The sequence below is a fragment of the Aquarana catesbeiana genome, linkage group LG01 (assembly GCF_042186555.1).
Source record: "Aquarana catesbeiana isolate 2022-GZ linkage group LG01, ASM4218655v1, whole genome shotgun sequence".
NCBI lineage: Eukaryota > Metazoa > Chordata > Amphibia > Anura > Ranidae > Aquarana > Aquarana catesbeiana.
In genome coordinates, this window is record NC_133324.1 from 134,505,442 (window position 1) to 134,525,880 (window position 20,439).

A 20,439-nucleotide genomic window follows, 5' to 3' on the forward strand; every position below is an offset into this window, starting at 1 on the left:
CATGCCGTTTTTATCAATGAACTTCTATGTGTATTGTCGGCAATGCAATAGCCGCGGGTAGTTTTAAATGAGTTTTTTCCTTCAAAATGTCATTTTGCTGTCAGACTGTTCTAAACACAGGAAACATGCGCCCCTTTACAGGCACACTATAGACACCCCCCAGGTACGAAATTTAAAGGGATATTACACTTTTATTGATTGACTTTAAGCATTATTAAAATCACTGCTCCTGAAAAAACGGCCGTTTTTAAAACTTTTTTTTGCATTGATCCATGTCCCCTGGGGCAGGACCCAGGTCCCCAAACACTTTTTATGACAATAACTTGCATATTAGCCTTTAAAATTAGCACTTTTGATTTCTCCCATAGACTTTTAAAGGGTGTTCCGCAGCATTCGAATTTGCCGCGAACACCCCAAATTGTTCGCTGTTCGGTGAACTTGCGAACAGCCAATGTTCGAGTCGAACATGAGTTCGACTCGAACTCGAAGCTCATCCCTACTACTGACTATCAACGTCCTTATTTTAGTCCGGTTGTACGTCATCACGTACGAATTCGTCGGACTTTGGTGTGATCGTGTATAGGCAAGTCTGTTTGTTTGGATAGTCCGTCAGAAGTCCACCAAAAGTCCGTCGGATAGACCGTCGGACCAGTCCGGACGAAAAGTCCGCTCGTGTGTACGCGGCATAAGAGTTTCAATTTGTATGCAATCAGGCAGGCCCTTGCACTACATGGTTTTGGTAAATCTGAAGACAAAAACCTGCAGAAAATCTGATAGTGTGTATGGGGCTTAAGGCTAGGTTCTCACCAGTGCTACTGCACTTTTTTCAGTGCATTCTTGTAGCGTGATTTTATGTTTTTTTAAATGCGTTTTCGTGCATTTTTTGTAGTAGAAGACTAGTCATTAAGCACAAAGCCCAGTCAAAAATACACTAAAAACACATTTTTTCTTGTATTTCCATTAAAGTCCATTGGGCAAAAAAATACACCAAATGAAGCACCTGCATCTATTCAAAAATCCCACTGCTTCATGTTGCATTGATGTGAACGGAATAATGTGATTTCTATTGTCATATTCTTGGTTTCTGGTTAATCTGCAATGCAGGCAGATTAAAGATGAAGGAAAGAGATGAGCCAGGGGCAGTAAAGCCTCGTACACATGATCGGATTGTTGGCCAACAAAGCTCCCGTAGACGTCCCTATGACGAAACGCATAGGGCGTGGCCTATTTTGACGCCTTTGCATCATCTCCCAGAGGATTACTATTTCAAACCTGACGCTCTCCTGTTTTGATGACATTTGGTTGCCTATTATAAACTGCTTAAATGTGAGTACCACTCTGTCATCTGCGCTCAATAAAGAGTGTTTTATGGTTTTACGCTATGGAATCTCCTCTTTCTTCTCCTATGCCTAAAACGTCACCGTGACCCAGAAACAGCCTGTGAATTGCCGCACAGTGGCATACACTGTGACTGCGTACAACCCCCGCAGGGGTTAAAGAAGTTGGTGAGTGTCCGCATGATCACAAGACACGAGAACCTGGTCACCAAGATTAATATAGACACCTGCCTAGATTTACAGAGATGTCAAGATTTTCACCTAAGTTGCACCGAGCACTAGTCACTATTTATTCTATGCAATTTATCCAGCAATTTTTACGTTTGATAAAGACTTTTATATTAATTACTTGATGGGATTTTTATGTGGTTGGAATAACTTTTCGTCACATCTCGCCCCTATGTCACCCATTGGCCACATGGAGCCTGGGGGAGGTGCCTCACCATACGTCCGCATCCCGATGGTGACGTCAGACGCCACTGGGATGGAGGAGCCTATTTAGTTCGGCTCTTTAGCCGCTATCTCCTGACAGTGGCGCTGAGGCTGCAAGGGGAGGTATACGCCGCTCTCCCCTTCCATACACATCCACCCCACCTCTCAGGTAAGCTAAGCTCTTCATTTTAAGGGGGTTACACTCCTTGTTGAGGATCGATTTTATGGCATGGCTAATTAGACAATGCTCTCCTGAGTAATTGGTTTATTGTATTATCTCTTGTAGTTTACTGGGGCAGTATACACTTGGATCTTCTGATCTGACTCTCAAGGGTTGTCCTTCTGTGATTGCCACCTGGTGGTGAAACTGGAGTGTTGTTCTCCTTTATGTTTTTTGTTCATATGGCTTTTACAGCCTTGAACATTCACCTTTGATTCAACCTATAAGGTAAATTTTTAAACCTTTCATTACTCTACTTCACCGACTGCCCTGTTTTTCCCGTTATTATTATTTCAATTGCTTAGAAATATTCTTATTACGTTTTTGTAATATTCAATTTCAGTTACTCTATACTTGGGCCCCTCTGTGGACCAAATAACGGTTTGGGAGGCCTCTAGATGGGTGAGACGCATTCTTTTGATTGGCATTTGAGCCACGGCACTTTATACACTTTTACAACTTGTTTGTCTACTAGTCATCTTTGAATCTGTTTTGGCGTTGGTAAGCAAACCCTTACTCCTTTCATCCATTTCTTTCTTTTATGTTGTTTATACTTTTCCTATGTCCACATTGATGTTCCTTCCTTTTGTGGATCTTGGAAACTAATGGGATAGACAGTATATAAAAATTTCTAATTCTTTGCTTATACTGATTAGTTTGTGTTTTATTATAGACTTGTAGGAAAATATGGGAGATTTACCCATATAATTTTGTCTGTATGCAAATATATATACATCAGTTGATGTTTCTTCAGCACTACTTAATGTATTCTACGTCTTTGATAAATTAATATCTTTAAGTGTTTTGTAAGCATTGTATTTATATTTTGTTTTGTTTTCTTTTCTTCTCTTTATCTATAGTATGCCACATCTATACCAAAAAACTCCTGATGAAGCTCAGTTATTGAGCGAAACATGTTGAGATTGGTATCGCAAAGTGGTGTCAATTTTAAATACTTCATTATCTGACTATGTTTGTTCAAGATTGTATGTTTTTAGATGATTGTTTTGTTATTATTCGTAACCATTAAAGATATTGAATTTGAAGTTTATTAGTCAGTTTGGCAATTTGCATACAGTGTCTTTTTTCTTTTTTTGAGGTTAATCTATTTTCTTACTGACCTACCTTAATTTTGAAAAGCACCCTAAAAAATCCCAGGGGTATTCATACCCCAATCCCCCTTTCTTTCTTGTATTTATTTAACAGGGATGCGGTGCTAAGGGTTAAGTGTCCATGCCCTCTAACAAATACTTCTACTCACACACTAACCCTTCATTGGCCAACAAAGCGTCACACTTTTGTCCGAAGGGCGTGTGCCGGGAACTTGTCCTGCATACAAATGGTACACAATTGTCGGCAAACAAACACAAACGTAGTGATGTACTAAGTAGAATTTCAGCTCTTGAGCACCACCCTTTGGGCACCTTCTGCTAATGTTGTGTTTGGTGAGCATTGATTCTGAGCATGCATGTTTGTATTTTGGACTTTTGTGTGACGGACTTGTGTACACACGATACGAAAATCTGACAACAGACCATTGTCTACCGAAAATTTACTAGCCTGCCATTCAACATTTGTTGGGGGAAAGTTGAACAACAATTGTCTGATGGAGCATACTAACGGTCGGATTTTAGGCAAACAGTCCGTCATCACACAATTCCCTGCCGAAAATCCAATCGTGTGTACGAGGCTTAAGGCTGGGGAGTAAAGCGCAAGATGATGTTGGACATCCTCTTTCCAAGAAATAAGGCGGGCTCTGTCTGACTAGCTGCATCTTCTAATGCACATTATGAGAGGCTTACGATGTACATTGAAAATCAGAGTAACTAATTTCAATACAGGTGAAGAGCGTGTACAACTGTGCAAGACTGAAGGTAAGGCTGGAGTTCAGCTTCAAGGCTAGGTTCACACTAATGTGGTTTGGGAAATGCCACGATCTGTGCAAGTTTCCCACACTGCATTCAAATCGTACTGCCCTTGCTTTCCTGTAGCGGGTGTCAATGGAATCTTAATGACACTCCAAACGCAGGTTGCAAACGCAGTACGTTTACCAGCACCAGATAGTATGGTACAAAACAATCATTCTACCCGGTTGCAGTGCGGTTCCAAAATTGCTGCATGCATTGGCTCAAATTGCACCACACTGAATCGCATGTGAATTGAACAGGAATGCGTGTGGTTCCTGTGTGATTCACATGCAGTTTATAGTGTGACCCAAGCCTAGAGCCCCATACACACTATTGGATTTTCTGCAGTTTTTTGTATTCATATTTATCAAAACCGTATAGTATGAGGTCAAACCTTAAAGGCCCGTACACAAGCTTTGATTTTTGAACGTCAATTGTGTTACGAAGACCAATCATCTGCAAATCTTACCATTAGTAAGGTGCTTTCGACAGCCAATTTCACTTTTTCGTCAGACAAAAGCTGGATGTGCAGACTATAAAATTTTTGTTAGATGTGAATGTCTGATTTTCGTTTCATTAGTATGGTTTTCGTTCGAAAAAAAAAATCGCAAGAGCAAGACTACGCATGCTCAGAAACGAAAAAATACACACAAAAACTATTCAACACATTACATCACTTCCTGTGGCGGCTGGTGCTCAAAATTTTTTGGGGGTGCAAACAAACTGAAAAATTCTGAAATAAAAACCCCCATCAATTGCAGCCTCACTGTGCCCATCAAACGCAGCCACTGTGCCCACCAAACACAGCCAATGTGCCCACCAAATGGTCCCACTGTGCCCCCCCCCCGCCGCCGTCTGCCCGGCACTTACCCTGTCTCGGTGGGGCAGCGCATGACGGCGACGGTCAGTGTCCTCCTTGCTTCTCTGCTCCTCCATGTCCTCGATGTCTTCTTCTCCCGTCCTCTCCTCTCCTATGATTGGATGCCTGATAGGCATCCAATCACAGCGCCTGTCCTTTCAGCCAGCAAATCAGGTGACAGGTAACAGACCCGAGCACCTGATTGGCAGAGAGACGGTTCAGTGTTAGGAAAGCGAATATTCATTCGCTTTCCTAACACAGATGGGTAAACTGCTAGCGCCAAGAATGGCACTCGCTGTTTACCTTGTTTGACGCCTATTAGAGCCTATGGCTTTAATCACGTGCTTAAAAAAAAAAACCCGCCACTGTAATTCAGGTGCCCAAAAAGGGGGTGGCAGCGGCGGCCATGGATAGATTCATGCAATGCATGAATCTATCTATCTATTGGTGATAGAAGGGGTGGCTGGCGAGAGGGGGCGGCGCCCGTGTGCCCTTATGGACGCACCGCCACTGGTCACTTCTGACGTTGTATTCTGTCAAACGAAAATTCTCATATTGTTAGTCAGGCAGGCCCTTACACTACATGGTTTTGGTAAATCTGAAGACAAAAATCTGCAGAAAATCTAAAAGCGTGTATGGGGCTTAAAGCTTAACTCTAGGCAAACAACTAAACAAACAGAAGAAAGAGAACTTTTACCATTCAAAGGATTTATATCTTTCTCTATCTAGGAGCAGAGGACCTGATTTTTTTGTTTTGCAGTTAAATAACATTCTGCTCTGCACTCCCACCGTGTAGCTGGACACTGAAAGGAGAAGCAGCAGACTGATGAGCTCATCTCTCTGTCACTTTGCTCTCCTTTTCCATCGGCATTTACCTAAACACAATAATTCTATTTAGTTATCCAGCTTTTATTGTGGAATAGCGTCATATTTACAGCAAAACATTTGAGGGAAGACAGAAAAACAAGTAGGCCAGAACCATAACTTTTAGTAGCATAAAGAAGAGTAGGAGAGGGGAAGATTAAGAGAAGAATAGGGGAATGGGGAATCAGAGTGATAGGAAGATCAAGGTAGCTGACTGACACACTGTGAAGTTGGTTGCCCCTGAATGACATGGAGCTCCCACAGCCTCCACACTTAATTGTGTTTTTCCAGTGTGTTGATCAATCTTGTCAATGGGGTTTTTAGCAATTGGATCTCTTGGACTCTAGTGGATGGGGCACTACATCCCCAGTTCAGGGATAAAAGACAATGGCTCGCCATAAGGGTACGCAGGGCCGTTTGAAGGAATTCGGGGGCCCCAAGCAAAATGGACATAGAGGCCCCCCCAACCACCCCCGCACGCACGCAAAGCCTACAGGAATCACAGCATAGCAATACAGTTTAAGTTCACCAAAACTTTATATAAATAAAAAAGGTTTACAGTGCAAATACTGCTGTTGCATATAATGTGCATAAAATTTGAACGTTTTTAGCAATTGAAAATTTGCAAAAAAACACCACTGTACCATAAAATCAAATATACATTAAAAAAGTGCACAATAACTAAATCCGTCGCTATTTTTACCGCCTTGCTATGAGCGGATTTGCGGCACATTTCGATTGCTAGAGGGGCGGTTTTACCCCCCACTAGTGGCCGAGAAAAGGGTTAAAACCGCCTGCAATGCGCTGCTGAAGCAGCGCATTGCGGGCGGTATAGCCGCGCTGTCCCTTTGATTTCAATGGGCATTAGCGGTGAAGGAGCTGTAAACACACAACTCCTTCTCCGCTCCAAAGATGCGGCTAGCAGGACTTTTTTACCGTCCTGCTAGCGCAACACTCCATTGTGAAAGCCCTCGGGCTTTCACACTGGAATGAATGTAACAGTATTTTAAGGGCGGATTACGCTATAGACCCTGCAATACGCTCCAGTGTGAAAGGGGTCTTACGTACACACCAACATGGAAGCATTGTGGCAGTAAACAATGAGGTCTTAAAGCACCCATATGGCTGGGCATATAAATTATGGATAAGGGATAATCTTGTACAGTGGACACAGTATATCTAACGATATCTAATGAGGAGAGCAAAATAGAAAGATTTACCATAGCTTTACCATAGAAACAATTACCATAGCTTTTTTTCGATTTTCTTTCTTTACCATCCCATTTCCATCTTGTTGCTTCTTTTTTGAATCAGGTAAGCTTTTTGCAAAAATTTACAAATCAGAGAAAAGACTATACAGTAGAGTGTACTGTAGAGTCTTTTCTCTGGTTTGTAAATTTTTGCAAAGAGCTTTAATAAATATTACCTGATTCAAAAAAGAAGCAACAAGATGGAAATGGGATGGTAAAGAAAGAAAAAAAGGAAAGAAAGCTATGGTAATTGTTTTTATTATGGTCAGCAAGCTACCATATTTTTATTACTAAATGGGTCTTGATGACTGCCTCCCCCCCTTACTACTCCCCCCCCCCCCGTGTTCTTTTTAACCCCCCTCCCTGGCTACCGCGTGCCGCGCGGCAGGAGATTCAGTTTTCTTTTCCCGGCCGGCCGGACTGACAGGAAGTGAGCACTCAGTGTGTGCACTTCCTGTCAGTCCGGGCGGGAACAGGAAACTGAATCTCCTGAGTCCTGTATCACGTGGACTGCAGGAGGAAGGAAGAGGAGCTCGGCCACGCTACAGACTGCAGCTTATAGGAAGCGGCGGCCGGCAGGGCGGCTGGGGCCCCAGGCCAGCTCGGGGGCCCCAAGAAATTGCTTGTTTTGCCTGTCCTGTCGCGACGGGCCTGAGGGTACGTGTAACTAACTTTCTGGAATATTTAGAGATGCCCTTTATAGGAAAATCTAAAAATGTGGGTAATGGGATCTATGGGGGTTGTAGTCTCTAATAACAAACACGCTAAGGCGTGTTCACAACTCCATGTGCCCGCGCCCGCCAGGAAGCTGACACTCCGCAGCGCTAAATCATAGGCAGTGAGACATTTCCTGATCCGCGGCTGCACAGATTGGGAAATGACTCACTACCTGTGATTAGCACTGCGAAGTGCCAGCTTCCTGGCGGGCGTGGTCACGAGGAGTTGCGTAACCAGCCTGAGCTCATCCTTATGCCACGTACACACGAGCGGAATGTCCGACAGAAAAAGTCTGACAGAAGCTTTTCGTCGTCTATTCCGATGGTGTGTATGCCTCATCTGACTTTTTTTTTTTTAAATTCTGACGGACCTAGAAATGGTACATGTTCTAAATATTTCCAACGGAACTAATTCCTATGGGGAAAACCGCTCATCTGTATGCTGTTTCGACGGACCAAAAACAACGCATGCTCTGAAGCAAGCTATTGGCTACTGGCTATTGAACGTCCTTTTTCTAGTCCCATCGTATGTGTTGTACGTCACCTCGTTCTGGACGGTCAGACTTTGGTGTGACTGTGTGTATGCAAGACTGCTTGAAGGAGAATTCCGTCGGAGTTCCGTTGGAGAAACCTTCGGAGTTTATTCCGACGGCAAAACCAGTCGTGTGTACGCGGCATTAGTCTCTAACAACATGAAGATTAAGGCTGGCCATACACTATACAATTTTTTTATTCAATTTCCTTTAGGCTGGGTTCATACGGATGTGGCCCACAGCAGGGGTCCGGTGCGTCCCTGTTCTCCTGAATTCTGGCATGAAAGGGAGCCAAAGAAGCACAGGACCCCTGTGTAATCCGCTCCGCTCCGCAGCCTCCCCGGAGATGTGTGAAATGGCTCCATTGAGAGCCGGTCACAATCTCCTGTCATGCAAATTGGATGTGGGGAAACCCACACCCAATTTGCATAAGCGTGAACCCAGGTTTAGATTTACCTTCAACTACGTAGTGCAAGGGCCTACCTGATTGCATACACATTGAAAATGTTTAGGTTTGACCTCAATTGAATAGGAAAATTGTATAATGTATGGCCAGCCTAAGTCATTAAAGCAGAACGCTGGGAAAAAAACTTTTTCTCATGTCCTTGTTGCTGATCTCCTACCTTCACTGAATATGCCATTCATCTTCTTCTGAGCTCTGTAGTTTGTCTGCAATAGCCTGCTGATTTTCAGATAAAACCGTTATTGCTTGGTGATTTCCTGTTTGTAAGACTGCTGGCTGCTATTCCTCCTGTACCTCCAGCCAGCGGTCTGACACGCCCCTATTCTGGAGGGGTCTCAGATACCCCGGGCTGTACCCCTCCTTCCTCCTCCTGTCAGCATCCGCCAGCCTCCCCCCGCTTGTCATCTGACAGTATAGAGCAGGGATCGTGGGAGACACAAGCCGGGTGAGAGAGCGGAGATCTGTGACAGATCTTGTATGTGTACACCGCTCGCCGTAACCCAAAAGGGCTCTGTGATTGAAAGCACACTGGTCTGGGAGGCGGGACATTACGGTGAGCACAAACAAGATCTGCCACCCCCCCAGGCAGTCGCAAAAAAATAAAAAAAATAATTAAAACATTTTTTTAAACATGTCCCTTTTAAATAAAAGTCTTTAAGTGCACCGTGTTCGGGCACCGGACATAGTGCACTATGGGAACCGCCACGTCTATGCAATCACGAGATTGCAAACGCAGAGCTTCATTGGCGGGGTTTGGAGCTGCTTTGTGGCGCAATCCATTGTTTGCGCCACAAAGTCACTTCCGGCACCCGGCTGGCTACAAAAAGATTGCAGCCGCCAAATCCCCTTGTGTTCAGTGGAAAGGAAAGGCCCCTCCCCTCTCCACTGCACACATAAGAAAGACAGGAACTAGTTGAAGGGGAGAGACAGACAAAACATGAAGAAGGGCTGTGCACAGATGTAAGGAGGGACTCTACTGGGGACACAGATGTAAGGAGGGTCTCGGCTGGGGACACAGATGTAAGGACGGACTCCGCTAGGGATACAGATGTAAGGAGGGGCTCCACTGGGGACACAGATGTAAGGAGGTGCTCCGCTGGGGACACAGATGTAAGGACGGACTCCGCTGGGGACACAGATGTAAGGAGGGGCTCCGCTGGGGACACAGATGTAAGGATGGACTCCGCTGGGGACACAGATGTAAGGAGGGGCTCTGCTGGGGATACAGATGTAAGGGGGGCTCTGCTGGGGACACAGATGTATGGAGGGGCTCCGCTGGGGACACAGATGTGAGGAGGGACTCTGCTGGGGACACAGATGTAAGGAGGGGCTCCGCTGATGGGGACACAGATGTAAGGAGGTGCTCTGCTGGGGACACAGATGTAAGGACGGACTCCGCTAGGGACACAGATGTAAGGAGGGGCTCTGCTGGGGATACAGATGTAAGGGGGGGCTCTGCTGGGGACACAGATGTAAGGAGGGGCTCCGCTGGGGACACAGATGTGAGGAGGGACTCTGCTGGGGACACGGATGTAAGGAGGGGCTCTGCTGATGGAGACACAGATGTAAGGAGGGACTTCGCTGATGGTGACACAGATGTAAGGAGGGGCTCCGCTGGGGACACTGATGTAAGGAGGGAATCTGCTGGGGACACAGATGTAAGGAGGGGCTCCCCTGGGGACACAGATGTAAGGAGGGTCTCCGCTGAGGACACAGATATAAGGAGGGGCTCCGCTGGGGACACAGATGTAAGGAGGGACTCTGCTGGGGACACAGATGTAAGGAGGGGCTCCGTTGATGGGGACACAGATGTAAGGAGGGACTCCGCTGATGGGGACACAGATGTAAGGAGGGGCTCCGCTGGGGACACTGATGTAAGGAGGGACTCCGCTGATGGGGACACAGATGTAAGGAGGGGCTCCACTGGGAACACAGATGTAAGGAGGAACTCCACTGATGGGGGCACAGATGTAAGGAGGGGCTTCACTGGGGACACTGATGTAAGGAGGGACTCCACTGGGGACACTGATGTAAGGAGGGACTCTGCTGGGGGCACCTGATGTAAGGAGGGACTCCGCTGGGAAACCTGATGTAAGGAGGGACTCTGCTGGGGGCACCTGATGTAAGGAGGGACTCTGTTGGGGCACCTGATGTAAGGAGGGACTCTGCTGGGGGCACCTGATGTAAGGAGGGACTCCGTTGGGGGCACCTGATGTAAGAAGGGACTCTGCTGGGGGCACTTGATGTAAGGAGGGACTCCGCTGGGGACACTGATGTAAGGAGGGACTCTGCTGGGGACACAGATGTAAGGAGGGGCTCCGCTGATGGGGACACAGATGTAAGGAGGGACTCCGCTGATGGGGACACAGATGTAAGGAGGGACTTCGCTGATGGTGACACAGATGTAAGGAGGGGCTCTGCTGGGGACACTGATGTAAGGAGGGAATCTGCTGGGGACACAGATGTAAGGAGGGGCTCCCCTGGGGACACAGATGTAAGGAGGGTCTCCGCTGAGGACACAGATGTAAGGAGAGGTTCCGCTGGGGACACAGATGTAAGGAGGGACTCTGCTGGGGACACAAATGTAAGGAGGGGCTCCGCTGATGGGGACACAGATGTAAGGAGGGACTCTGCTGATGGGGACACAGATGTAAGGAGGGGCTCCACTGGGGACACTGATGTAAGGAGGGACTCCGCTGATGGGGACACAGATGTAAGGAGGGGCTCCACTGGGAACACAGATGTAAGGAGGAACTCCACTGATGGGGGCACAGATGTAAGGAGGGGCTTCACTGGGGACACTGATGTAAGGAGGGACTCCACTGGGGACACTGATGTAAGGAGGGACTCTGCTGGGGGCACCTGATGTAAGGAGGGACTCTGTTGGGGCACCTGATGTAAGGAGGGACTCTGCTGGGGGCACCTGATGTAAGGAGGGACTCCGTTGGGGGCACCTGATGTAAGAAGGGACTCTGCTGGGGGCACCTGATGTAAGGAGGGACTTTGCTGGGGAACCTGGTGTAAGGAGGGACTCTGCTGGGGCACCTGATTTAAGGAGGGACTATGCTGGGGGGCACCTGATGTAAGGAGGGACTCTGCTGGGGGCACCTGATGTAAGGAGGGACTCTGTTGGGGGCACCTGATCTAAGGAGGGACTCCGTTGGGGGCACCTGATGTAAAAAGGGACTCTGCTGGGGGCACCTGATGTAAGGAGGGACTCTGCTGGAGGCACCTGATGTAAGGATGGATTCTGCTAGGGGCACCTGATGTAGGGACGGACTCCGCTGGGGGCACCTGATGTAAGGACGGAATCCGCTGGGGGCACCTGATGTAAGGACGGATTCCGCTGGGGGCACCTGATGTAAGGACAGACTCTGCTAGGGGCACCTGATGTAAGGACGGACTCCGCTGGGGGCACGTGATGTAAGGACGGACTCTGCTGGTTTCACCTGATGTAAGGACGGACTCCGCTGGTTGCACCTGATGTAAGGACGGACTCCACTGGGGACCCCTGATGGCATCTGGTGGCAGGCGATGTGGCAGGTGACACACTCAGGGCTCCCACTGATTCTGCATTATGGTGAGTTGAATGATTTCATTTTATATTACAATGTAATAATAGAAATAATGCGCTTCAATCATCCTGACACCATAACAACCATGGTGCTGGGATGATAAAAGTGCTAACACCAGGTGTTTGGAAAATCTGCTGATTAAATGATGATGTTAAACTTTCTAGAATACACATATTTCTATTGTTGTGTAGGATCTGGGCCTGCTGTCCTTCCCTCTCCCTCCAACCCTCATTCATCTCAGACACTAACCACACCCCCTTAGAGGCACACAATTTAAGCCACGCCCACTATTTAGCTGAAACCACGCCCATTTTCACCCATCCTAAAACTTCACCAGCCGCCACTGTCTCCTACGATCCCCGCTCTGCACACATGGCATTGATAAGACTGCACATGGTACTGGTGAGATCGCACACATGGTACTGGTGAGGTGACTGAAGTGTGTAAATATGTACAGTATTTTAACCATATTCTAGTAAAAGAGTTAAATGGCTGTAGTTTGTTTCTTATTTCTAATGGCGAACTTGAACATTTAACCAAAAGTTTGTGATTTGGAAACTTTGAATTTTTGCAAACCTCATCCCTAATTTCAGCCAACCCCAAAAAGTAATCACCACTTTTAGCAGGAATACACGGTTAGAAAATCGAACGATCGCTCGACCAACAGTGTTCGCTGGTCGAAAACGTCACCAATCTAAAAAAAAAAAAAAAATCTGTAAAAGAGCAATCAATTTCATACGTAGTGTTGATGTCCCACGTACAAGTGGGTTCGTCTACTAGTTCCGCTCATGCGTGATAATGTTCAAGAGATATTTTATGGGCAACCTTCACACGAACTAATAGAATATTGTTCGTTCTCAAATGATACGACACAATTTTTCCAATCGGTCTTTTTCGTTCACAATATTGACATCGGGTATTACTTGCTGGTCATCAACGAGTAGACAATTGGCCGATCATTCGCAGAATGGAAATTTTTGCCCGATTTTCTTATCACGTATTAATGCCATTAGTCTATTTATAAATGTGTAACAAAAGATTCAACTGAATCCAGTTAGAAAAATGTGTGAAGCTTGGGTTGAAGTGGTGCAAAAACATTTATGTAGCTTTACCCCCATGGGAGCCATTGGTTTGTTTGGGTCCTTCTGCCCTGCTCTAGTGATGACCTGGCTTTGTACCTGTTATCTGAAGTAACCTACACACCTGTAGCAGTTTGCAATGGGCTAGTAAGGCCTCTTTTTTTTTCAGCTGCCCCTGAACTCACCTCTATGTTATCTTATCAGTACATGTACACAGGGTCGTTTATATTTATTTCTAGGCAGTTAAGTTTAGAAGCACTTTTTGGAAAGAAAAAAAGAAAAACCTTCAGGACGGATGTTCAGAGGCATTCAAAACGGCAAATGCCTGTAACAGCTTGCAAACGCGGTAACTCGCGTTTAGCCGCGTTTCGTTTTCAGGCTTTTTTAATGGAGATACATTTCTGATTATTTGCAATGCAAAAAACGCTTCTAAACGTAAATGCAGATAAACATGGCATGTAAACACAGCACAACAGACATTTTTAAACGCCGATTACTAGCTGTCAAGTTCCATCGTTCAGGAGAGGTTTTAAAACATCCTGTGTACATAGCCTAACAAGAAAACCCTTGTAAGGGAAGATGTATTTAAAAGAAAAATGGAAAATTGTATCAAATACTTACCATAATTTTCCTTTCCTGACGCCAATACATGGCAGCATACATATGATATAGCTCCGCCCCATATCCACCCACAAGACCTGTTTAGCTCTATAAAAGTCAGACTGAGAGCTACCTCCCCCATCATCCATATAAAGCACAAAGATCAGAGGGAGGGATCGTATGCTGCCATTTATTGGCGTCAGGAAAGAAAAATTACGGTAAGTATTTGATACAATTTTCCATTTTCCTAACACCAAACATGGCAGCATACATAATAAGCTTTTAAAAGGGAGTGTTTAATGCTACAAACTTAGGCTTTATTCGACAATAGACAAAAATGCTTGGATGGTTTTCCTCCCAAACTCTACTGTAGTAAGAGCTTCTGGATCCACCCTGTAGTGTTTTAAGAACGTATGATGTGATGACCAGCTAGCCTCTTTGCAAGCTGTCTCCAGAGACAATCCTGCCCATGCCGCCCAAGAAGAAGACATCGCCCTGGTTGAGGGAGCTCTAACCACCTCTGGAGGATCCTGCCCGGCCGCTCTATATGCCCGGTGCATAGTTTTTACTATACAGGCCAGGGCTGTGTTTTGGCCTAGGCCGACAAGGCCTAGGCCTAGGGCGGCACTTTGCGGGGAGTGGCAAAAGAAGCCCCACCCGCATGAGAGAAAGCCCCCCCACCTTCCCGATTCCCGGCCCCCACTGCCGCCTCCCACACACATGCAGCCCAGGGCTTGCTGTAGCAGCACCACTGTGTATGGGCTTGCTTGGCAGAGGGTGGGGCCGGTGACTGGCAGAGGTGGAGCCTTATGCTCTGCCTACCCTCCACTGCACTGCTTTCCTTCAGTGAATCTCGGCATCGGGGTGGGGTCTGGCTGTGATGTCAGGGGGAGAGAGAGAGGAGCACAAGGGAAACCCCCAGGACAGCAGGTAAAATTATTGAATAAATGATATCCATGTTATGGGCACAGTGGCGGTATTTGATGGGCACAGTGGAAGCATTTGATAGGTACAGTGGTGGCATTTGATGCCACAATAGCTATATTTGATGGCACAGTGGCTGTGTTTGATGGGCACAGTGACTATATTTGATGGCACATTGGCTGCATTTGATGGGCACAGTGGCTGCGTTTAAGGGCACAGTGGCTGCATTTGATGAGCACAGTGGTTGCGTTTTATGGGCACAGTGGCTGTGTTTGAGGGCACAGTGGCTGCGCTTGATGGGGCACAGTGGCTGCTTTTGATGGGCACAGTGACTGCGTATGATTTGGCACAGTGGCTGCGTTTGAGGGCACAGTGGCTGCGTTTGATGGGGCACAGTGGCTGCGTTTGATGGGCACAGTGGCTGCATTTGATGGGCACAGCGGCTGTGTTTGAGGGCACAGTGGCTGCGCTTGATGGGGCACAGTGGCTGCGTTTGATGGGCACAGTGACTGCGTTTGATGGAGCACAGTGGCTGCTTTTAATGGGGCACAGTGGCTGCATTCGAGGGCACAGTGGCTACGTTTGAGGGCATAGTGGCTGCGTTTAATGGGGCACAGTGGCTGCGTTTGATGGGGCACAGTGGCTGCATTTGATGGGGCACAGTGGCTGCATTTGATGGGCACAGTGAGGCTGCAATTAATGGGCACAGTGAGGCTGCAATTGATGGGCACAGTGGCTGCATATGATGGGCGCAGTGGCTGCATATGATGGCACAGTGGCTGCATTTGATGGGCACAGTGAGGCTGCAATTGATGTCTTTTTTCAGATTTTTTTAGTTTGTTTGCACCCCCCCCCCCCAAAATTTTGACCACCAGCCGCCACTGGCATGTGCAAAGTGCTCCATGCATGCTAAAATAAATGCAAACCCATTAAACAGTCCACATTTAGTGAAAGTGCATTAACATGCAGATCATGATATTGCAATAAAGTGCTCCATCAATGCTGAAATCAATGCAAACTCATTAAAGAGGAGTTCCGCACCCCCCTGTGCTCGGTGATGGGTAGGGGTGGAACTAAGGGTCAGTGCTCGGTGATGAGTAGGGGTGGAACTAAGGGTCAGTGCTTGGTGGTGGGTAGGGGTGGAACTAAGGGTCAGTGCTCGGTGGTGGCTAGGGGTGGAACTAAGGGTCAGTGCTCGGTGCTGGGTAGGGGTGGAACTAATGCCGCGTACACACAGTCGGACTTTTCGTCTACAAAAGTCCAACGGACGCCGACGGACTAAAGCTGGCTGGTAATGCGTTCGTGTGTGGGCTTCTCCGGACTTTCAGCAGACTTTTTCAGCCTCAAATCCGACGGACTTTAGATTTGAAACATGCTTCAAATCTTTACGTCGTAACTACGACGGACCCGAAATCCGCTCGTCTGTGTGCTAGTCCGACGGACAAAAACCCATGCTAGGGCAGCTATTGGCTACTGGCTATGAACTTCCTTATTTTAGTCCGGTGTACGTCATCACGTACGAATCCGTCGGACTTTTGTGTGGTCGTGTGTAGGCAAGTCCGTTCGTTAGAAAGTCTGCTGCAAGTCCGCCGAAAGTCCGCCGGAAGTCTGTCGGACAGGCTGTCGGACTTTTGTAGACGAAAAGTCCGACCGTGTGTACGCGGCATAAGGGTCAGTGCTCGGTGGTGGGTAGGGGTGGAACTAAGGGTCAGTGCTCGGTGATGGGTAGGGGTGGAACTACGGGTCAGTGCTCGGTGATGGGTAGGGGTGGAAATAAGGGTCAGTGCTCGGTGATGGGTAGGGGTGGAAATAAGGGTCAGTGCTCGGTGATGAGTAGTGGTGGAACTAAGGGTCAGTGCTTGGTGGTGGGTAAGGGGCGGAACTAAGGGTCAGTGCTTGGTGATGGGTAAGGGGCGGAACTAAGGGTCAGAGCTCGGTGGTGGGTAAGGGCTGGAACTAAGGGTCAGTGCTCGGTGATGGTAGGGGCGGAACTAAGGGTCAGTGCTCGGTGATGGTAGGGGCGGAACTAAGGGTCAGTGCTCGGTGATGGGTAGGGGTGGAACTAAGGGTCAGTGCTCGTAGTGGGTAGGGGTGGAACTAAGGGTCAGTGCTCGGTGATTAGTAGGGGCGGAACTAAGAGTCAGTGCTCGGTGGTGGGGAGGGGCGGAACTAAGGGTCAGAGCTCGGTGGTGGGTAAGGGTGGAACTAAGGGTCAGTGCTCGGTGGTGGGTAGGGGTGGAACTAAGGGTCAGAGATCGGTGATGGGTAGGAGCGGAACTAAGGGTCAGTGCTCGGTGGTAGGTAGGGGTGGAACTAAGGGTCAGTGTTCGGTGGTGGGGAGGGGTGGAACTAAGGGTCAGTGCTTGGTGGTGGGTAGGGGCGGAACTAAGGGTCAGAGCTCGGTGATGGGTAGGGGCGGAACTAAGGGTCAGCGCTCGGTGGTGGGTAGGGGCGGAACTAAGGGTCAGAGTTCGGTGATGGGTAGGAGCGGAACTAAGGGTCAGAGCTTGGTGATGGGTAGGAGCGGAACTAAGGGTCAGTGCTCAGTGGTGGGAAGGGGTGGAACTAAGGGTCAGAGATTGGTGATGGGTAGGAGCGGAACTAAGGGTCAGTGCTCGCTGGTGGGTAGGGGTGGAACTAAGGGTCAGTGCTCGGTGGTGGGTAGGGGCGGAACTTAGGGTCAGAGCTCGGTGATGAGTAGGGGTGGAACTAAGGGTCAGTGCTTGGTGATGGGTAGGGGTGGAACTAAAGGTCGGTGCTCGGTGGTGGCTAGGGGTGGAACTAAGGGTCAGTGCTCGGTGGTGGCTAGGGGTGGAACTAAGGGTCAGTGCTCGGTGATGAGTAGGGGTGGAACTAAGGGTCAGTGCTTGGTGATGGGTAGGGGCTGAACTAAGGGTCAGTGCTCGGTGGTGGGTAGGGGTGGAACTAAGGGTCAGTGCTTGGTGGTGGGTAAGGGTGGAACTGGTCAGTGCTCGGTGATGGGTAGGGGTGGAACTAAGGGTCAGTGCTCGGTGATGAGTAGGGGTGGAACTAAGGGTCAGTGCTTGGTGATGGGTAGGGGCTGAACTAAGGGTCAGTGCTCGGTGGTGGGTAGGGGTGGAACTAAGGGTCAGTGCTTGGTGGTGGGTAGGGGTGGAACTGGTCAGTGCTCGGTGATGGGTAGGGGTGGAACTAAGGGTCAGTGCTTGGTGATGGGTAGGGGCTGAACTAAGGGTCAGTGCTCGGTGGTGGGTAGGGGTGGAACTAAGGGTCAGTGCTTGGTGGTGGGTAGGGGTGGAACTGGTCAGTGCTCGGTGATGGGTAGGGGTGGAACTGGTCAGTGCTCGGTGATGGGTAGGGGCAGATCTAAGGTCAGTGCTTGGTGATGGGTAAGGGGCAGAGACATAAAGTGACCTAGAAGGGGAAGTTCCTACACCTATTCTCTGTGAAAAAAAACTGTGGGCATTTGGAATTTACAAATGCAGCAATTTAGAAACTGGATGAAAGGTTTAGCTCTATAAAACACCTTTTGATAGACAAAAAGTGCATTTTATATACAACTTTATAAATAAGACCAAAATGAGGGACAAATGAGGAGGACAGAGGGACTTCCAAATGAGAGACAGTCCCTCAGAATCAGGGACAGTTGGGATCTAGGCTATTTTTCAGTATTTTTCATTTACATTCTATGATTTTTTCTGACACTTGCATGCCAAACAAGCACAAGTGACAATGACAGCGAATAGTGCCAACTAGAACACTGCCAGGTGAGACAGCAACAAGGGACAGCACACTCCACCGCTGCAAGAGGCTGATCACCCGCTTTCTATCATCCTGCCGATCTCCTGGGGATAATTCTATTATACTGGTAAATATACAATACTGTACACACAACACGCCCCCCTCACACCCTTCACCGCTATAACCGTCCATGAGCCCACCTCCAGCCAATCGCCAACTTGGCCGCGCCCACCATCGCTCTAACTCTGGCTGTTATTGGCGGAATCTCTTTGACTGTTAGTCGTGCGGCGCTAGTACCGAGATGCGTTCTGTAACCATGGCTACGCACACTTCCGGGTTCTGACATCCGGCCGTTGTGTTCTGTCACCAGCACTGCTGACACCGCCACATTTAAGGTGAGTGAATGTGAGAGCCGTGCGGGCTGTGTGCCCCTCCTCCGGTACAGGCTTAGCTTCCATCCTCAGGAAGGCTGTGTGCTTTCTCCTTGTTATCTAGGTTCTCCTGTGTTCTCAGAGTCCATCGTTCTGTGTTGTACTTCTGTTAAATAGAACTAAAGGCAAAACTTTGTAAAAGTTTTGGATAGAGTGGGGAGGGAATAGAATACTTGTCAGGTTTTATTGCTCTCTGTGTCCTTATTAGAGACATTCACCCTCTTGAAGGCCCCTTTCACATGGGGCGGAATCCGTCCCTCCTCAGCACACTGTTCTCTATGGGGCGGTCAGATGGAAATGGACTGCATGTAAATTTTTTTTGGGGGGGCAAAAATTTTTTGAAAAAAAAAAATCGATTACTGCCACTGTGCCCATTAAACGCTGCCAGTGTGCCCATCAAACGCTGCCAGTGTGCCCATCAAACGCTGCCAGTGTGTCCATCATATGCTGCCAGTGTGCCCTTGAATGCCCCCAGTGTCTGCCCAGCACTTACCCTGTCTTGGTGGGGCAGCGGGTGATGGTGACGAGCGGGGTCCTCCATGGGTCTCCTGCCATCCTCATCTCCCATCCTCTCCTCCTCTCCTCCTGATAGGCATCCAGTAGCGGCGCCTGTTGTTTCAGCCAATCAGATAGATAAGATAGATAACAGACCCGAGCACCTGATTGGCAGAGAGGTGGTTTAGTGTTAGGAAAACGAATAGTAATTCACTTTTCTAACACAGCTGAGTGACCGGCGCTCGCAAGTTACTTATTTTGAAACCTATTAGAGCCTATGGCTCTAATCGGGTGCTTCAAAAACGCCCTGCGCCCAAAAAGGGGCCAGGCTCCTGAATAGGGGGTGGCAGCAGCGGCCATAGATAGATTCATGCATTGCATGAATCTATCGGGGCTAGAGGGGTGGCTGGAGAGAGGGGGCAGCGCCCATGCGCCCTTAATGCACAGGCTGCCACTGTCATCTGATCCACCCGACATATGGCGAACGTATCCCCATGCGTCTGTTTTTAGTGCATTGGAGCGGATTGGATACCGGCGGGTGAAAGCGCACACGTGTCCATTAACATCCACCACCCCATAGAAAACAATGGGTGGTCCAATCGGGTCCACCTGAAAAAATGGACAGGCATGATCGTTCTGCTGGTGTGAAAGGGGCCTATTTGTCCTGTTTACCATTATCAGTAAAAAGTAATTCGTACATTTCATGTTGTCACCAGAACAGTAAGAGAGGGGAAATCTTCCACTGGGGACACTAGTTCTGGTAACAGTCAGGGATTCCCTTGCTTTGTCAGAATTTTCTCTCACTTCCTGTTTTGGCTATGGGACAGGAAGTGAAGGGAAATCTTCCCAATGGGACACAGATGGTAAAAAAAATGTAACCCTCCCGTAATGCTATTCAAAATGATGTCCTAAGGAGTAAAGATGGAGAATGCCTTTTATCATAATCATCATCAGCTTGGTATGGAGGTACTCAGAAGGGGGAGGAACTAGTAGCACCAGCAGGGGACCCCAGAAGAGGAGATTCTATTGCCTAT

The 20,439-nt window shown here is 48.0% G+C and overlaps 1 protein-coding gene across 2 annotated transcripts in view; it reads left to right on the forward strand.

Moving 5' to 3' along the window:
* The first annotated feature begins 18,750 nt into the window (after positions 1-18,750).
* Positions 18,751-20,439, forward strand: part of POC5 (POC5 centriolar protein) — a 75,512-nt gene continuing 73,823 nt past the window's right edge. For both annotated transcript variants that reach the window (XM_073624033.1, XM_073624035.1), the window contains exon 1: positions 18,751-18,874. The gene's annotated coding sequence lies outside the window, so the exon portion shown is untranslated. The remainder of the gene's footprint in view (positions 18,875-20,439) is intronic.